Source organism: Polyodon spathula, chromosome 3, assembly GCF_017654505.1.
Source record: "Polyodon spathula isolate WHYD16114869_AA chromosome 3, ASM1765450v1, whole genome shotgun sequence".
In the NCBI taxonomy this organism is placed as follows: domain Eukaryota; kingdom Metazoa; phylum Chordata; class Actinopteri; order Acipenseriformes; family Polyodontidae; genus Polyodon; species Polyodon spathula.
This window is the reverse complement of record NC_054536.1, coordinates 66,750,221-66,757,311: the sequence shown is the minus strand read 5'-3', so window position 1 is coordinate 66,757,311 and position 7,091 is coordinate 66,750,221.

Sequence of the window (7,091 nt, the reverse complement as noted above, 5' to 3'; positions counted from 1 at the left end):
TATAAAGTCTTTAAGTTTCTGTTTTCTTCTCACACCTTTCTCTAAACAATACCAACGACTGTTAAGAATGCAGTCGTCATAAACATGCTGGTAAGAGAAATTGGGTTTTTCAATTGCTTCTTACAATTAGGGACACCTAAGCATTCATGCATTAAAAAAAAAAATAAAAAAAAAATTAAATAAAAAAAAAGCTATTAATTAACTAAAGCTTTATTGACGGTAGGAAAGTAGGCCATCCAACTTTACGAACAGGCAGCAAAATATGCTTTTATGCTTTCACTGATTCCAAACGGGAGAGGAATGCTTCAGCGTTGTCAAAAAGAGATTCACAATCGCCTAGTAGGCTATGCAGTGTTTAATGTAAGAAAACCTGTCTGCCAACAACCAATTAGAAAAGTTGAACAAATATGAACACGTATTTCATTAATAAAACAGGCATACAAAGACAGCCTTTAAATTAAGCATTAGTTCATAAATAGGGGCTCCCTGCTACAAATAACCCTGTACCTGTGAGTTTCAGTCAGGATGGGTAGGACAGCAGATCTGACAGACTTGTTAAGGGGGAAGAGTACAGTTAATGGGAGGCAACGGCCCTGGAGGCTTTTATGCACGACTACTGTACAAAAAAACAAACAAAAAATATATCAACGTAAGACATAATGGGCTAATTGGTGCATTTTGTTATACATAATTACAAAATGCTAGTTCAGTGGCTGCTTTTACAACAACAAAAGATAGCCATGTCTACCTCAATGTTTTTCAACCAGGGTTATGCGTACCCCTGGGGGTACTTGTAAGAGTTTAGGGCAGGGGTCTCCAACCCTGGTCCTTGGGAGCTACTGGGGATTTCTCGTTTTCCTTCCAACCGAGCTCTCACTTATCATCAATTATGGGCTTATTAACTCTGGTATTCCAAATATTTAGCCCTTGATGATGTAAAGACACCTTAAAAACCTGCACCATATAGGGGCTCTATACACACACACACACACAGAATTTAACGTCCATAGTTTCCACCTGTACGCAGGCGCAATTTTGACTGAGTGGGTTTCCACGCTGATATACTGAAGACGTGAAGACGACGTCCGGCGATTGTGCCCGGAGAGCGTTCTGTGCTGATCATGATCTTTGCTGTTTTCAGCTTGTCTTATCAGTGAAGCCAGTGGCGTAGCTAGAGGGGTCAGTCACCCCCGAAATGAATTATTAAACTACGTGGGGGTCACAGTATATCGTTAAATCTCCAAGCACCCCCGAAACAAAGTCCCGTCTACACCTCTGAGTGGAACACAATGTTTCTGCATTTTTTAGATATATATGCTGCGGAAAACATAAATAGTAATCACTATATTCATGCTTTGACTGGTTTTGTTTTATTTATTTATTTATTTATTTATTTTACCGCGGCGGCATTTTAGTAATAGCAATAGAGGCTGGTTGAAAACGTTTTCGATATTTAAAATGGATACAATAATTACTTGCCAAACAAAAACGAAGAAAACAAGAGTCTACAGAAAGTGCAAAGCGACAGCACGTTATACAGAGTTCCTCTGGATATTTGTTATGCTGGCTTTAATTAGTGTAACATGATAAAACTTTACAGTGCAGACTATTTTTTATTATTTATAACGACTTTGCCGAATAGAACGCGAATACGAGTGTTTTCAAAGGGAGTCCTACTGTCTTCTAATTCTGTGCATCCAAAGACATTTAAATACGTTTTAAGAATGAAGCCTGCTGTTTGGTATTTTGTCTTAAATAGTAAAAGTAGTTTGTCAGCCCTAGACTGTTGTGAAAAATTATATATTAAATAAACGGGAACAGATGTTTTAATGCAACTGTGGTACTATTCAGTGAGCGAAAATTGATATTGAAGCACATTATATATTTATAGTCTACTGGTTACTTAAAGTTTGTAACAACTACAACAACAATACCACTACCACCACTACTACTATTAATAATAATAATAAGCTTGTTATCTGAATGTTGGGTAGTGAGTTTAAGTTACATATTTTAATTTACTTCAAAATAAATTAAATGTTTGTTTTGTAAACAAACAAAAAGAAAACGACCATGTATAACATTTACATTGATAAAGAATGTATTGATACAGAATATGAAACAGCTGTATACAAAGTGCGTTTTGCTTTATAGCCTACCTAAAAGCTAGCTATTTTCTAAGTTCTGCAGTTATTTACTGTTTTGGACACAAATTACATGAAATGGTAACAAATGTTTCAACATGCTTCAACAATTCTATAGTGTTACAAGATAACGAATGAAGAAACATTCGCTATCACACCAAAGCCGGCTTCTCTGCCCTCATTCTTTGCTATAAACATGCCCATTCACGGTGTTAGTTCTGTCTATGTGTATGCTTATCAAAGCCACTGCGTTTTAAGCTGTCAGTGTTTCTGCTTTGCTGTGGAGAGTGGCTCCTGCAGAAACAATTTAATATGTTGCCTTGTTTTATTTCATTCTTTGTTGGTGGTGAAATTAAGATTTTCGCTGGCTCATCCACAATTTTATCGCTTTCTAAATGCAGGGTCCCTTTCAGTTCGAAGACGACTACCAACAACCAATACTTTTCAGATATGCCTGCCACATGTCAGGTATTTAAAGAGCATTTTATGTCAGAGCTGCCGATAGTCCCCTCCTGGGAGTGACGTCCTCGGTCCCGCCTGCCGAGGGAATAAGTAGTCACTCCGTGGAGATCACTTTCTCTTTTGCTTCTTACAATCAGGTAGGTAAGGTAGGTATACTAACCTCTCCAGTTGCTGTGATTGACTCTGTGTTAAAGAACTTTCACTACGAGTTTTTTGGAGTACCCCTGAAATTTTAATGTTGGAAGTCGGCTCGCCACTTCCCTGGAATCAGAAACTCGGCTTCTGAAGACTGAACTAGAAACGTATATATCTTTTTCTTTTCAACAGCCTACATCGCCTTGTGACTGTAGTCTGTTTTCTTAACCCTATAGCATTGCTGTTTTGTGTTGTCTTTTTCCTCTATTATTTGCAGCTAAAAAAAAAATTAAAAATACAAAACGAGAAAGGAGAGATGTGTGATTCCTCAACCGGGACCCGGCTCTTCTGTGCCTGCTGTTGAGTTTATGCCGCTGGATTGACTCGGCCCATCCACTCGGTGTGCGCGGCCCATAAATAAATAAATAAATAAACAAATAAATAAACCCTACCCCTTCAGCTTATGCTGTGTGTGTGTGTGTGTGTGTGTGTGTGTGTATGTGAGAGAGTGTGTTTTCTTCCACTGCCTCACAGTTTAAAAAAAAAACAAACGTGTGCTTCCTCCACTGGGCCTGGTTCTACTAGCCCCACTGTCCAGTAGACTTGATGTATAGAATGACCCACGCACCTTGATGTGTTGGGTTTTAATTAAAAAAGAAAGTCTCTCTCTTTCTTTTTCTTACTTCTTACTATCTGTAGGCTGTGCTCCACTCCTGTGTAAGCTACGCTCGGCCCCTGTTGTGTGACTGCATGCGGTCTAGACTAGACACCCAGCCCAGTACCCTTGGTGCTTGCGACCTTGGTGCTCGATGCCCTCGGTGTTTCGGCGCCCTCAGTGTCTCGGTACCCCAGATCCTTGGTGCTTCATTGCCCTTGGTGCTTAAAAGCTCTGTGCCTCAGTGCCTCGTGCTTCGGCGACCTGGGTGCTCAGACGTTCACTGCTTCGGTGCCCTTGGAGCCTCAGAGCATCATGCTTCAGTGCCCCAGAGCCCGCTGCCTAGGTGATTCAATGCCCTCAGTGCTTAGACGCTCCCTTCATTGGTGCCCTCGGTGCCCCAGAGCCTCTGTGCTTTGGCACCCTCAGTGCTTGGATGCTCCATGCTTTGGTTCCTTTGGTACCTCAGGGCCTCATTGCATTGGTGTGGAGGTGCCCTTAGTGCTCAGATGCTCCGTGCACCAGTGTTTAGACATCTCGGCATGTCAAGATGTCAAAATTCCACCATTGCACGTCCTGCAGAGGGATGCTTCCCCCACAGGACAAACACCTCCTCTGTTTAAGGTGTCTCGGTATGCAGCACGCCTCCTCTGCCTTAGGGGACGAGAAGTTTTGCAAAATCTGAGCAGCATCCCAGCCACGGACCCTGCACAGGAGGATCGCGGAGTTCACTGGTCTGGCTTCCTCAGCTAGCTCAGTTGAGCCCTCTGCAATAAACAGGCAAGACATTAGAGGCAGGCAAAGTATATCTCCAAACTAAAGAACCAGTTGGTTCAGGTTTTGGAGTACCTGGTCAGGCAGCAGACTCTTTCGCATGCTCCAGCTCCACCTCTGGCACCTGGCCTGGGACTGACCCTGCCCTCACTGGTGGTCACCCACCAGCTACAATACTGGTACACTTGCACCTCAAACTCTTGGGTGCTTGCTACCATACACACAGGTTATGCGCTACAGTTCTGCATGGGTCCTCCTCCCTTTCAAGGGATCACGGTTACATCCATGAGCAACCCCAGACGTCTCAGAGCAAGACGTGGTGATGAGTTAGGAGGAACAGGATGCAACAGGATGGGATGGTGACTCCTTCCCACAGAAAGAGACAGAGGTCTAAGAACTGACCCAGGATACGGGCCCCAGCTTACCTCAGAGACTGGTATTACCCCTCCCTCAAGCTCAGTTCGGGGGCTCATGGAGCAAGCCTCCAAGTTCCTCCAGGTTCCGTGGAAGGCAACACCTGAACTGCACCACTGTTTTGTCTTGGGCTGAAGCCTGACAGGCCTTATAGTGGTGCGCTGACAGCTTTGGCTGTCCCAGGCAAGGGTCCCTGATAGGGACAAATCTGCCTTGCTGGAGGTGCCTATCTCCTCTGGCTATATATTCAGGCCAGCAGATCCTGCAATGATCCCACCTAGAATGGGAGGCATCCCAACAGGTGGCCTCAATTTTCCTTTCCTGTGCTCTGGTGCAGGAGAGGATGAGACACTGGCATCCGCTCATGATACAAACTGTGACATGGATTGTTCCGACCCCACTGTGGTGTGTGGCAACCTGAAGCATCAGTGATGCTTCAGGCTTCCGTGTCAGCTAATAACCAGGACCGCCTGCAAGGACGGGGAAATGCCGGACGTGGGGCCCCAGTGCAACAGCGCTCCAGTAGGCAGTTCTAACGCCGCCCTAGACAGCCTCCAAAGCAGGCTCCACCCCAGCCTCAGCAGCCCCAGCAGGGCCCCTGGAGGCTTGCAGCCTCAGACCCACCCCTTCTCACAACACCAGCTACAATACTGGTACACTTGCACCTCAAACTCTTGGGTGCTTGCTACCATACACACAGGTTATGCGCTACAGTTCTGCATGGGTCCTCCTCCCTTTCAAGGGATCACAGTTACATCCATGAGCAACCCTCTCCAGGTCTTGGCCCTTCATTAGGCACAAGGATCCTTGAGGTTGCACGCTTGCATCACAAACATTAGTTTGGCAGTAGCAAGAAGTCACTCATCTGGGAGCCTCTGCTCACGGTCCCTCGCGGCGGCTTTGATACACTTAATCAAAAGTATTGGTTGCTGGTCATCTTCAAATTGAAAGAGAACATTAGGTTACGGGTGTATCCCCGGTTCCCTGAAAGAGAAGACAACCAACAAACCTTGCGAGGTCACAACACTTGCATTCACGAGTTCGATGCACAAGAGTTAAAGTGATCTCCGCGGATCAACTACTTAATTCCTTGGTAAGCGAGACTGAGGACAACACTATTGAGGACAAGGGCCTATTGGCAGCTCTGACATAAAACACAATATATCCGACACAATCAACTACCAGATAGTAAAAAGCCTCAAGTAGTTCATAAAAAATAATTTGAGACAAGCATAGTAGTCAGATGAAATGTACTTCATTGTTAGCTTTTTGTAAACATTGGTAAAAGCAGTTATGGAAAGTAGTAGATACACATTTAGTATGCAGCCTTGATGTGTATGAAAAAGCCTCGATTTAAAATGAATATTGATTTGCGATTTGTTCAATGCACATACTTACTCTAGAATTACATTTTAAACCAACTAAACCCTTTGTAACTTCCATCTGTTCATTTAATCACATCAATTGTTTCCACTACTCTTCAGACTTGTACCTTTATTGAATATTGAGCATATTAAATCCTTTTTATGTCTACCTCAAATTGATTCTTGGTTTTATGTGATACCTGCTGCTAAATTAAAATTTTGGTGATGAAGTGGGTAATGCAGAACTAACCAATCAGCGAGAAGGACATGCTCAGAGAGGTACACTTTATTAGCTATCAATTAATTGATGTTGTGTGTTTATTGCAGCAATACAATATTGTGTCTTTGTTTGCTTAATTGTTAGATTTAAAACCCAGGACTGTTTGTGCAGCTGGAAGGCCTTCGGTAATCCCAGGTCATATGTAGGAAATATCAGGACAGGCAGCAGCCCTACTTTGTGTGCTTCCTAGGTATTGAGACACATCAGCAAAATGAAGTACCCTTAGGTTTCGAATGAAGACTGCACCAATCAGAGTTGATAGAGACAAAACATGATGTTTCTGTGTGGGTAATGAGTCAGGAAAGACGTCAACACAGAGGAGGAACTTACAAATAGATTATTTTTGAGCAATCAACAAAGAGCCAATTAGTTTTTTTTATCCCACATGTAATTAACAATTTATTTATGATAATATATTAAAATGAAGTAATTTATTTTAGTTTTAAGGATTGCTGTAGAGAGTTCTGAATTCAAAGCTTGGCACAGCCATTATTGAGACGTCATTGCTTTAAGCTGTCCATTGAAAGATGAAAAATAAACAAGCTTTGAACACCCACACATGGCATAAATATGTAAATTCCCTGTTGGAAATTACAAAACTTATCTGCACTGGCCTATCCTGATAAGAAACAATAGTTTGCTGGTTTTCAACTGGTCATGTTCTTTCAAGAGATAATGCTGAATAAAGAGATGTTTAAGCCAAGGTCAAGAAAAGAAATGTGAATTTAAATTCAATTTACTGTAAATGTCCGAAGACAATGAATTGTGTGAAATCCCGCATTAAGCTGTTAGAAACATGTACACCATATTAGGCACTTAAAATGAAAACCATAAAATGTTTGTTCTCATTCCTGGCTTGCCGC